We start from the raw sequence: 16,603 nt of genomic DNA on the forward strand, positions 1-16,603 counted from the left end.
GCACTCAATGAGACACTACATCTATAATCACACAGTATAGGGAAACCACGGCAATATCATGTATAATGTTGCACACAGAGACACTGTACATCTAAAATCACACAGTATAGGGAAACCACGGCAATATCATGTGTAATGTTGCACACAATGAGACACTGTACATCTATAATCACACAGTATAGGGAAATCACGGCAATATCATGTGTAATGTTGCACACAATGAGACACTGTACATCTATAATCACACAGTATAGGGAAATCACGGCAATATCATGTATAATGTTGCACACAATGAGACACTGTACATCTATGATCACACAGTATAGGGAAACCACAGTAATATCATGTATAATGTAGCACACAATGAGACACTGTACATCTATGATCACACAGTATAGGGAAATCACAGCAATCTCATGTGTAATGTTGCACACAATGAGACACTGTACATCTATGATCACACAGTATAGGGAAATCACAGCAATATCATGTGTAATGTTGCACACAATGAGACACTGTACATCTATAACCACACAGTATAGGGAAACCACAGCAATATCACGTGTAATGTTGCACACAATGAGACACTGTACATCTATAACCACACAGTATAGGGAAACCACGGTAATATCACGTGTAATGTTGCACACAATGAGACACTATACATCTATAACCACACAGTATAGGGAAATCACGGCAATATAATGTGTAATGTTGCACACAATGAGACACTGTACATCTAAAATCACATAGTATAGGGAAACCACGGCAATATCATGTATAATGTTGCACACAGAGACACTGTACATCTAAAATCACACAGTATAGGGAAACCACGGCAATATCATGTGTAATGTTGCACACAATGAGACACTGTACATCTATAATCACACAGTATAGGGAAATCACGGCAATATCATGTGTAATGTTGCACACAATGAGACACTGTACATCTATGATCACACAGTATAGGGAAACCACAGTAATATCATGTATAATGTTGCACACAGAGACACTATACATCTGTAACCACACAGTATAGGGAAATCACAGCAATATCATGTGTAATGTTGCACACAATGAGACACTGTACATCTATGATAACACAGTATAGGGGAATCACAGCAATATCATCTGTAATGTTGCACACAATGAGACACTGTACATCTATAATCACACAGTATAGGGGAATCACTGCAATATCATGTGTAATGTAGCACACAATGAGACACTGTACATCTATGATCAGTGATCACACAGTATAGGGAAATCACAGCAATCTCATGTGTAATGTTGCACACAATGAGACACTGTACATCTATGATCACACAGTATAGGGAAATCACAACAATAGCATGTGTAATGTTGCACACAATGAGACACTGTACATCTATAACCAGACAGTATAGGGAAATCACAGCAATATCACGTGTAATGTTGCACACAATGAGACACTGTACATCTATAATCACACAGTATAGGGAAATCACGGCAATATCATGTGTAATGTTGCACACAATGAGACACTGTACATCTATAACCACACAGTATAGGGAAATCACGGCAATATCATGTGTAATGTTGCACACAATGAGACACTGTACATCTATAACCACACAGTATAGGGAAACCACGGCAATATCATGTGTAATGTTGCACACAATGAGACACTGTACATCTATAATCACACAGTATAGGGAAATCACGGCAATATCATGTGTAATGTTGCACACAATGAGACACTGTACATCTATGATCACACAGTATAGGGGAATCACGGCAATATCATGTGTAATGTAGCACACAATGAGACACTGTACATCTATGATCACACAGTATAGGGGAAACACAGCAATCTCATGTGTAATGTTGCACACAATGAGACACTGTACATCTATAACCACACAGTATAGGGAAACCACGGCAATATCATGTGTAATGTTGCACACAATGAGACACTGTACATCTATAATCACACAGTATAGGGAAATCACGGCAATATCATGTGTAATGTTGCACACAATGAGACACTGTACATCTATAATCACACAGTATAGGGAAATCACAGCAATATCATGTGTAATGTTGCACACAATGAGACACTGTACATCTATAATCACACAGTATAGGGAAATCACGGCAATATCATGTATAATGTTGCACACAATGAGACACTGTACATCTATAATCACACAGTATAGGGAAATCACGGCAATATCATGTGTAATGTTGCACACAATGACACACTGTACATCTATAACCACACAGTATAGGGAAATCACGGCAATATCATGTGTAATGTTGCACACAATGAGACACTGTACATCTATAATCACACAGTATAGGGAAACCACGGCAATATCATGTATAATGTTGCACACAGAGACACTGTACATCTAAAATCACACAGTATAGGGAAACCACGGCAATATCATGTGTAATGTTGCACACAATGAGACACTGTACATCTATGATCACACAGTATAGGGAAATCACAGCAATCTCATGTGTAATGTTGCACACAATGAGACACTGTACATCTATGATCACACAGTATAGGGAAATCACAGCAATATCATGTGTAATGTTGCACACAATGAGACACTGTACATCTATAACCACACAGTATAGGGAAACCACAGCAATATCACGTGTAATGTTGCACACAATGAGACACTGTACATCTATAACCACACAGTATAGGGAAACCACGGTAATATCATGTGTAATGTTGCACACAATGAGACACTATACATCTATAACCACACAGTATAGGGAAATCACGGCAATATAATGTGTAATGTTGCACACAATGAGACACTGTACATCTAAAATCACATAGTATAGGGAAACCACGGCAATATCATGTATAATGTTGCACACAGAGACACTGTACATCTAAAATCACACAGTACAGGGAAACCACGGCAATATCATGTGTAATGTTGCACACAATGAGACACTGTACATCTATAATCACACAGTATAGGGAAATCACGGCAATATCATGTGTAATGTTGCACACAATGAGACACTGTACATCTATAATCACACAGTATAGGGAAATCACGGCAATATCATGTATAATGTTGCACACAATGAGACACTGTACATCTATGATCACACAGTATAGGGAAACCACAGTAATATCATGTATAATGTTGCACACAGAGACACTATACATATATAACCACACAGTATAGGGAAATCACAGCAATATCATGTGTAATGTTGCACACAATGAGACACTGTACATCTATAACCACACAGTATAGGGAAATCACAGCAATATCATGTGTAATGTTGCACACAATGAGACACTGTACATCTATAATCACACAGTATAGGGAAATCACGGCAATATCATGTATAATGTTGCACACAATGAGACACTGTACATCTATAATCACACAGTATAGGGAAATCACAGCAATATCATGTGTAATGTTGCACACAATGACACACTGTACATCTATAACCACACAGTATAGGGAAATCACGGCAATATCATGTGTAATGTTGCACACAATGAGACACTGTACATCTATAATCACACAGTATAGGGAAACCACGGCAATATCATGTATAATGTTGCACACAGAGACACTGTACATCTAAAATCACACAGTATAGGGAAACCACGGCAATATCATGTGTAATGTTGCACACAATGAGACACTGTACATCTATAATCACACAGTATAGGGAAATCACAGCAATTTCATGTGTAATGTTGCACTCAATGAGACACTACATCTATAATCACACAGTATAGGGAAACCACGGCAATATCATGTATAATGTTGCACACAGAGACACTGTACATCTAAAATCACACAGTATAGGGAAACCACGGCAATATCATGTGTAATGTTGCACACAATGAGACACTGTACATCTATAATCACACAGTATAGGGAAATCACGGCAATATCATGTGTAATGTTGCACACAATGAGACACTGTACATCTATAATCACACAGTATAGGGAAATCACGGCAATATCATGTATAATGTTGCACACAATGAGACACTGTACATCTATGATCACACAGTATAGGGAAACCACAGTAATATCATGTATAATGTAGCACACAATGAGACACTGTACATCTATGATCACACAGTATAGGGAAATCACAGCAATCTCATGTGTAATGTTGCACACAATGAGACACTGTACATCTATGATCACACAGTATAGGGAAATCACAGCAATATCATGTGTAATGTTGCACACAATGAGACACTGTACATCTATAACCACACAGTATAGGGAAACCACAGCAATATCACGTGTAATGTTGCACACAATGAGACACTGTACATCTATAACCACACAGTATAGGGAAACCACGGTAATATCACGTGTAATGTTGCACACAATGAGACACTATACATCTATAACCACACAGTATAGGGAAATCACGGCAATATAATGTGTAATGTTGCACACAATGAGACACTGTACATCTAAAATCACATAGTATAGGGAAACCACGGCAATATCATGTATAATGTTGCACACAGAGACACTGTACATCTATAATCACACAGTATAGGGAAATCACGGCAATATCATGTGTAATGTTGCACACAATGAGACACTGTACATCTATAATCACACAGTATAGGGAAATCACGGCAATATCATGTATAATGTTGCACACAATGAGACACTGTACATCTATGATCACACAGTATAGGGAAACCACAGTAATATCATGTATAATGTTGCACACAGAGACACTATACATATATAACCACACAGTATAGGGAAATCACAGCAATATCATGTGTAATGTTGCACACAATGAGACACTGTACATCTATAACCACACAGTATAGGGAAATCACAGCAATATCATGTGTAATGTTGCACACAATGAGACACTGTACATCTATGATCACACAGTATAGGGGAATCACAGCAATATCATCTGTAATGTTTCACACAATGAGAAACTGTACATCTATAATCACACAGTATAGGGGAATCACGGCAATATCATGTGTAATGTAGCACACAATGAGACACTGTACATCTATGATCACACAGTATAGGGAAATCACAGCAATATCATGTGTAATGTTGCACACAATGAGACACTGTACATCTATAACCAGACAGTATAGGGAAATCACAGCAATATCACGTGTAATGTTGCACACAATGAGACACTGTACATCTATAATCACACAGTATAGGGAAATCACGGCAATATCATGTGTAATGTTGCACACAATGAGACACTGTACATCTATAACCACACAGTATAGGGAAATCACGGCAATATCATGTGTAATGTTGCACACAATGAGACACTGTACATCTATAACCACACAGTATAGGGAAACCACAGTAATATCATGTGTAATGTTGCACACAATGAGACACTGTACATCTCTAACCACACAGTATAGGGAAACCACGGTAATATCATGTGTCATGTTGCACACAATGAGACACTATACATCTATAACCACACAGTATAGGGAAATCACGGCAATATAATGTGTAATGTTGCACACAATGAGACACTGTACATCTAAAATCACATAGTATAGGGAAACCACGGCAATATCATGTATAATGTTGCACACAGAGACACTGTACATCTAAAATCACACAGTATAGGGAAACCACGGCAATATCATGTGTAATGTTGCACACAATGAGACACTGTACATCTATAATCACACAGTATAGGGAAATCACAGCAATATCATGTGTAATGTTGCACACAATGAGACACTGTACATCTATAATCACACAGTATAGGGAAATCACGGCAATATCATGTATAATGTTGCACACAATGAGACACTGTACATCTATGATCACACAGTATAGGGAAACCACAGTAATATCATGTATAATGTTGCACACAGAGACACTATACATTAACCACACAGTATAGGGAAATCACAGCAATATCATGTGTAATGTTGCACACAATGAGACACTGTACATCTATGATAACACAGTATAGGGGAATCACAGCAATATCATCTGTAATGTTGCACACAATGAGACACTGTACATCTATAATCACACAGTATAGGGGAATCACTGCAATATCATGTGTAATGTAGCACACAATGAGACACTGTACATCTATGATCAGTGATCACACAGTATAGGGAAATCACAGCAATCTCATGTGTAATGTTGCACACAATGAGACACTGTACATCTATGATCACACAGTATAGGGAAATCACAACAATAGCATGTGTAATGTTGCACACAATGAGACACTGTACATCTATAACCAGACAGTATAGGGAAATCACAGCAATATCACGTGTAATGTTGCACACAATGAGACACTGTACATCTATAATCACACAGTATAGGGAAATCACGGCAATATCATGTGTAATGTTGCACACAATGAGACACTGTACATCTATAACCACACAGTATAGGGAAATCACGGCAATATCATGTGTAATGTTGCACACAATGAGACACTGTACATCTATAACCACACAGTATAGGGAAACCACGGCAATATCATGTGTAATGTTGCACACAATGAGACACTGTACATCTATAATCACACAGTATAGGGAAATCACGGCAATATCATGTGTAATGTTGCACACAATGAGACACTGTACATCTATGATCACACAGTATAGGGGAATCACGGCAATATCATGTGTAATGTAGCACACAATGAGACACTGTACATCTATGATCACACAGTATAGGGGAAACACAGCAATCTCATGTGTAATGTTGCACACAATGAGACACTGTACATCTATAACCACACAGTATAGGGAAACCACGGCAATATCATGTGTAATGTTGCACACAATGAGACACTGTACATCTATAATCACACAGTATAGGGAAATCACGGCAATATCATGTGTAATGTTGCACACAATGAGACACTGTACATCTATAATCACACAGTATAGGGAAATCACAGCAATATCATGTGTAATGTTGCACACAATGAGACACTGTACATCTATAATCACACAGTATAGGGAAATCACGGCAATATCATGTATAATGTTGCACACAATGAGACACTGTACATCTATAATCACACAGTATAGGGAAATCACGGCAATATCATGTGTAATGTTGCACACAATGACACACTGTACATCTATAACCACACAGTATAGGGAAATCACGGCAATATCATGTGTAATGTTGCACACAATGAGACACTGTACATCTATAATCACACAGTATAGGGAAACCACGGCAATATCATGTATAATGTTGCACACAATGAGACACTGTACATCTATAACCACACAGTATAGGGAAATCACGGCAATATCATGTGTAATGTTGCACACAATGAGACACTGTACATCTATAACCACACAGTATAGGGAAACCACAGTAATATCATGTGTAATGTTGCACACAATGAGACACTGTACATCTCTAACCACACAGTATAGGGAAACCACGGTAATATCATGTGTCATGTTGCACACAATGAGACACTATACATCTATAACCACACAGTATAGGGAAATCACGGCAATATAATGTGTAATGTTGCACACAATGAGACACTGTACATCTAAAATCACATAGTATAGGGAAACCACGGCAATATCATGTATAATGTTGCACACAGAGACACTGTACATCTAAAATCACACAGTATAGGGAAACCACGGCAATATCATGTGTAATGTTGCACACAATGAGACACTGTACATCTATAATCACACAGTATAGGGAAATCACAGCAATATCATGTGTAATGTTGCACACAATGAGACACTGTACATCTATAATCACACAGTATAGGGAAATCACGGCAATATCATGTATAATGTTGCACACAATGAGACACTGTACATCTATGATCACACAGTATAGGGAAACCACAGTAATATCATGTATAATGTTGCACACAGAGACACTATACATTAACCACACAGTATAGGGAAATCACAGCAATATCATGTGTAATGTTGCACACAATGAGACACTGTACATCTATGATAACACAGTATAGGGGAATCACAGCAATATCATCTGTAATGTTGCACACAATGAGACACTGTACATCTATAATCACACAGTATAGGGGAATCACTGCAATATCATGTGTAATGTAGCACACAATGAGACACTGTACATCTATGATCAGTGATCACACAGTATAGGGAAATCACAGCAATCTCATGTGTAATGTTGCACACAATGAGACACTGTACATCTATGATCACACAGTATAGGGAAATCACAACAATAGCATGTGTAATGTTGCACACAATGAGACACTGTACATCTATAACCAGACAGTATAGGGAAATCACAGCAATATCACGTGTAATGTTGCACACAATGAGACACTGTACATCTATAATCACACAGTATAGGGAAATCACGGCAATATCATGTGTAATGTTGCACACAATGAGACACTGTACATCTATAACCACACAGTATAGGGAAATCACGGCAATATCATGTGTAATGTTGCACACAATGAGACACTGTACATCTATAACCACACAGTATAGGGAAACCACGGCAATATCATGTGTAATGTTGCACACAATGAGACACTGTACATCTATAATCACACAGTATAGGGAAATCACGGCAATATCATGTGTAATGTTGCACACAATGAGACACTGTACATCTATGATCACACAGTATAGGGGAATCACGGCAATATCATGTGTAATGTAGCACACAATGAGACACTGTACATCTATGATCACACAGTATAGGGGAAACACAGCAATCTCATGTGTAATGTTGCACACAATGAGACACTGTACATCTATAACCACACAGTATAGGGAAACCACGGCAATATCATGTGTAATGTTGCACACAATGAGACACTGTACATCTATAATCACACAGTATAGGGAAATCACGGCAATATCATGTGTAATGTTGCACACAATGAGACACTGTACATCTATAATCACACAGTATAGGGAAATCACAGCAATATCATGTGTAATGTTGCACACAATGAGACACTGTACATCTATAATCACACAGTATAGGGAAATCACGGCAATATCATGTATAATGTTGCACACAATGAGACACTGTACATCTATAATCACACAGTATAGGGAAATCACGGCAATATCATGTGTAATGTTGCACACAATGACACACTGTACATCTATAACCACACAGTATAGGGAAATCACGGCAATATCATGTGTAATGTTGCACACAATGAGACACTGTACATCTATAATCACACAGTATAGGGAAACCACGGCAATATCATGTATAATGTTGCACACAGAGACACTGTACATCTAAAATCACACAGTATAGGGAAACCACGGCAATATCATGTGTAATGTTGCACACAATGAGACACTGTACATCTATGATCACACAGTATAGGGAAATCACAGCAATCTCATGTGTAATGTTGCACACAATGAGACACTGTACATCTATGATCACACAGTATAGGGAAATCACAGCAATATCATGTGTAATGTTGCACACAATGAGACACTGTACATCTATAACCACACAGTATAGGGAAACCACAGCAATATCACGTGTAATGTTGCACACAATGAGACACTGTACATCTATAACCACACAGTATAGGGAAACCACGGTAATATCATGTGTAATGTTGCACACAATGAGACACTATACATCTATAACCACACAGTATAGGGAAATCACGGCAATATAATGTGTAATGTTGCACACAATGAGACACTGTACATCTAAAATCACATAGTATAGGGAAACCACGGCAATATCATGTATAATGTTGCACACAGAGACACTGTACATCTAAAATCACACAGTATAGGGAAACCACGGCAATATCATGTGTAATGTTGCACACAATGAGACACTGTACATCTATAATCACACAGTATAGGGAAATCACGGCAATATCATGTGTAATGTTGCACACAATGAGACACTGTACATCTATAATCACACAGTATAGGGAAATCACGGCAATATCATGTATAATGTTGCACACAATGAGACACTGTACATCTATGATCACACAGTATAGGGAAACCACAGTAATATCATGTATAATGTTGCACACAGAGACACTATACATATATAACCACACAGTATAGGGAAATCACAGCAATATCATGTGTAATGTTGCACACAATGAGACACTGTACATCTATAACCACACAGTATAGGGAAATCACAGCAATATCATGTGTAATGTTGCACACAATGAGACACTGTACATCTATAATCACACAGTATAGGGAAATCACGGCAATATCATGTATAATGTTGCACACAATGAGACACTGTACATCTATAATCACACAGTATAGGGAAATCACAGCAATATCATGTGTAATGTTGCACACAATGACACACTGTACATCTATAACCACACAGTATAGGGAAATCACGGCAATATCATGTGTAATGTTGCACACAATGAGACACTGTACATCTATAATCACACAGTATAGGGAAACCACGGCAATATCATGTATAATGTTGCACACAGAGACACTGTACATCTAAAATCACACAGTATAGGGAAACCACGGCAATATCATGTGTAATGTTGCACACAATGAGACACTGTACATCTATAATCACACAGTATAGGGAAATCACAGCAATTTCATGTGTAATGTTGCACTCAATGAGACACTACATCTATAATCACACAGTATAGGGAAACCACGGCAATATCATGTATAATGTTGCACACAGAGACACTGTACATCTAAAATCACACAGTATAGGGAAACCACGGCAATATCATGTGTAATGTTGCACACAATGAGACACTGTACATCTATAATCACACAGTATAGGGAAATCACGGCAATATCATGTGTAATGTTGCACACAATGAGACACTGTACATCTATAATCACACAGTATAGGGAAATCACGGCAATATCATGTATAATGTTGCACACAATGAGACACTGTACATCTATGATCACACAGTATAGGGAAACCACGGCAATATCATGTATAATGTTGCACACAGAGACACTGTACATCTAAAATCACACAGTATAGGGAAACCACGGCAATATCATGTGTAATGTTGCACACAATGAGACACTGTACATCTATAATCACACAGTATAGGGAAATCACAGCAATATCATGTGTAATGTTGCACACAATGAGACACTGTACATCTATAATCACACAGTATAGGGAAATCACGGCAATATCATGTATAATGTTGCACACAATGAGACACTGTACATCTATGATCACACAGTATAGGGAAACCACAGTAATATCATGTATAATGTTGCACACAGAGACACTATACATTAACCACACAGTATAGGGAAATCACAGCAATATCATGTGTAATGTTGCACACAATGAGACACTGTACATCTATGATAACACAGTATAGGGGAATCACAGCAATATCATCTGTAATGTTGCACACAATGAGACACTGTACATCTATAATCACACAGTATAGGGGAATCACTGCAATATCATGTGTAATGTAGCACACAATGAGACACTGTACATCTATGATCAGTGATCACACAGTATAGGGAAATCACAGCAATCTCATGTGTAATGTTGCACACAATGAGACACTGTACATCTATGATCACACAGTATAGGGAAATCACAACAATAGCATGTGTAATGTTGCACACAATGAGACACTGTACATCTATAACCAGACAGTATAGGGAAATCACAGCAATATCACGTGTAATGTTGCACACAATGAGACACTGTACATCTATAATCACACAGTATAGGGAAATCACGGCAATATCATGTGTAATGTTGCACACAATGAGACACTGTACATCTATAACCACACAGTATAGGGAAATCACGGCAATATCATGTGTAATGTTGCACACAATGAGACACTGTACATCTATAACCACACAGTATAGGGAAACCACGGCAATATCATGTGTAATGTTGCACACAATGAGACACTGTACATCTATAATCACACAGTATAGGGAAATCACGGCAATATCATGTGTAATGTTGCACACAATGAGACACTGTACATCTATGATCACACAGTATAGGGGAATCACGGCAATATCATGTGTAATGTAGCACACAATGAGACACTGTACATCTATGATCACACAGTATAGGGGAAACACAGCAATCTCATGTGTAATGTTGCACACAATGAGACACTGTACATCTATAACCACACAGTATAGGGAAACCACGGCAATATCATGTGTAATGTTGCACACAATGAGACACTGTACATCTATAATCACACAGTATAGGGAAATCACGGCAATATCATGTGTAATGTTGCACACAATGAGACACTGTACATCTATAATCACACAGTATAGGGAAATCACAGCAATATCATGTGTAATGTTGCACACAATGAGACACTGTACATCTATAATCACACAGTATAGGGAAATCACGGCAATATCATGTATAATGTTGCACACAATGAGACACTGTACATCTATAATCACACAGTATAGGGAAATCACGGCAATATCATGTGTAATGTTGCACACAATGACACACTGTACATCTATAACCACACAGTATAGGGAAATCACGGCAATATCATGTGTAATGTTGCACACAATGAGACACTGTACATCTATAATCACACAGTATAGGGAAACCACGGCAATATCATGTATAATGTTGCACACAGAGACACTGTACATCTAAAATCACACAGTATAGGGAAACCACGGCAATATCATGTGTAATGTTGCACACAATGAGACACTGTACATCTATGATCACACAGTATAGGGAAATCACAGCAATCTCATGTGTAATGTTGCACACAATGAGACACTGTACATCTATGATCACACAGTATAGGGAAATCACAGCAATATCATGTGTAATGTTGCACACAATGAGACACTGTACATCTATAACCACACAGTATAGGGAAACCACAGCAATATCACGTGTAATGTTGCACACAATGAGACACTGTACATCTATAACCACACAGTATAGGGAAACCACGGTAATATCATGTGTAATGTTGCACACAATGAGACACTATACATCTATAACCACACAGTATAGGGAAATCACGGCAATATAATGTGTAATGTTGCACACAATGAGACACTGTACATCTAAAATCACATAGTATAGGGAAACCACGGCAATATCATGTATAATGTTGCACACAGAGACACTGTACATCTAAAATCACACAGTATAGGGAAACCACGGCAATATCATGTGTAATGTTGCACACAATGAGACACTGTACATCTATAATCACACAGTATAGGGAAATCACGGCAATATCATGTGTAATGTTGCACACAATGAGACACTGTACATCTATAATCACACAGTATAGGGAAATCACGGCAATATCATGTATAATGTTGCACACAATGAGACACTGTACATCTATGATCACACAGTATAGGGAAACCACAGTAATATCATGTATAATGTTGCACACAGAGACACTATACATATATAACCACACAGTATAGGGAAATCACAGCAATATCATGTGTAATGTTGCACACAATGAGACACTGTACATCTATAACCACACAGTATAGGGAAATCACAGCAATATCATGTGTAATGTTGCACACAATGAGACACTGTACATCTATAATCACACAGTATAGGGAAATCACGGCAATATCATGTATAATGTTGCACACAATGAGACACTGTACATCTATAATCACACAGTATAGGGAAATCACAGCAATATCATGTGTAATGTTGCACACAATGACACACTGTACATCTATAACCACACAGTATAGGGAAATCACGGCAATATCATGTGTAATGTTGCACACAATGAGACACTGTACATCTATAATCACACAGTATAGGGAAACCACGGCAATATCATGTATAATGTTGCACACAGAGACACTGTACATCTAAAATCACACAGTATAGGGAAACCACGGCAATATCATGTGTAATGTTGCACACAATGAGACACTGTACATCTATAATCACACAGTATAGGGAAATCACAGCAATTTCATGTGTAATGTTGCACTCAATGAGACACTACATCTATAATCACACAGTATAGGGAAACCACGGCAATATCATGTATAATGTTGCACACAGAGACACTGTACATCTAAAATCACACAGTATAGGGAAACCACGGCAATATCATGTGTAATGTTGCACACAATGAGACACTGTACATCTATAATCACACAGTATAGGGAAATCACGGCAATATCATGTGTAATGTTGCACACAATGAGACACTGTACATCTATAATCACACAGTATAGGGAAATCACGGCAATATCATGTATAATGTTGCACACAATGAGACACTGTACATCTATGATCACACAGTATAGGGAAACCACAGTAATATCATGTATAATGTAGCACACAATGAGACACTGTACATCTATGATCACACAGTATAGGGAAATCACAGCAATCTCATGTGTAATGTTGCACACAATGAGACACTGTACATCTATGATCACACAGTATAGGGAAATCACAGCAATATCATGTGTAATGTTGCACACAATGAGACACTGTACATCTATAACCACACAGTATAGGGAAACCACAGCAATATCACGTGTAATGTTGCACACAATGAGACACTGTACATCTATAACCACACAGTATAGGGAAACCACGGTAATATCACGTGTAATGTTGCACACAATGAGACACTATACATCTATAACCACACAGTATAGGGAAATCACGGCAATATAATGTGTAATGTTGCACACAATGAGACACTGTACATCTAAAATCACATAGTATAGGGAAACCACGGCAATATCATGTATAATGTTGCACACAGAGACACTGTACATCTAAAATCACACAGTATAGGGAAACCACGGCAATATCATGTGTAATGTTGCACACAATGAGACACTGTACATCTATAATCACACAGTATAGGGAAATCACGGCAATATCATGTGTAATGTTGCACACAATGAGACACTGTACATCTATGATCACACAGTATAGGGAAACCACAGTAATATCATGTATAATGTTGCACACAGAGACACTATACATCTATAACCACACAGTATAGGGAAATCACAGCAATATCATGTGTAATGTTGCACACAATGAGACACTGTACATCTATGATAACACAGTATAGGGGAATCACAGCAATATCATCTGTAATGTTGCACACAATGAGACACTGTACATCTATAATCACACAGTATAGGGGAATCACTGCAATATCATGTGTAATGTAGCACACAATGAGACACTGTACATCTATGATCAGTGATCACACAGTATAGGGAAATCACAGCAATCTCATGTGTAATGTTGCACACAATGAGACACTGTACATCTATGATCACACAGTATAGGGAAATCACAACAATAGCATGTGTAATGTTGCACACAATGAGACACTGTACATCTATAACCAGACAGTATAGGGAAATCACAGCAATATCACGTGTAATGTTGCACACAATGAGACACTGTACATCTATAATCACACAGTATAGGGAAATCACGGCAATATCATGTGTAATGTTGCACACAATGAGACACTGTACATCTATAACCACACAGTATAGGGAAATCACGGCAATATCATGTGTAATGTTGCACACAATGAGACACTGTACATCTATAACCACACAGTATAGGGAAACCACGGCAATATCATGTGTAATGTTGCACACAATGAGACACTGTACATCTATAATCACACAGTATAGGGAAATCACGGCAATATCATGTGTAATGTTGCACACAATGAGACACTGTACATCTATGATCACACAGTATAGGGGAATCACGGCAATATCATGTGTAATGTAGCACACAATGAGACACTGTACATCTATGATCACACAGTATAGGGGAAACACAGCAATCTCATGTGTAATGTTGCACACAATGAGACACTGTACATCTATAACCACACAGTATAGGGAAACCACGGCAATATCATGTGTAATGTTGCACACAATGAGACACTGTACATCTATAATCACACAGTATAGGGAAATCACGGCAATATCAAGTGTAATGTTGCACACAATGAGACACTGTACATCTATAATCACACAGTATAGGGAAATCACAGCAATATCATGTGTAATGTTGCACACAATGAGACACTGTACATCTATAATCACACAGTATAGGGAAATCACGGCAATATCATGTGTAATGTTGCACACAATGAGACACTGTACATCTATAATCACACAGTATAGGGAAATCACGGCAATATCATGTATAATGTTGCACACAATGAGACACTGTACATCTATGATCACACAGTATAGGGAAACCACGGCAATATCATGTATAATGTTGCACACAGAGACACTGTACATCTAAAATCACACAGTATAGGGAAACCACGGCAATATCATGTGTAATGTTGCACACAATGAGACACTGTACATCTATAATCACACAGTATAGGGAAATCACAGCAATATCATGTGTAATGTTGCACACAATGAGACACTGTACATCTATAATCACACAGTATAGGGAAATCACGGCAATATCATGTATAATGTTGCACACAATGAGACACTGTACATCTATGATCACACAGTATAGGGAAACCACAGTAATATCATGTATAATGTTGCACACAGAGA

Source organism: Taudactylus pleione, unplaced genomic scaffold (assembly GCF_031769625.1).
Source record: "Taudactylus pleione unplaced genomic scaffold, aTauple2 ptg000093l, whole genome shotgun sequence".
Taxonomy (NCBI): Eukaryota; Metazoa; Chordata; class Amphibia; order Anura; family Myobatrachidae; genus Taudactylus; species Taudactylus pleione.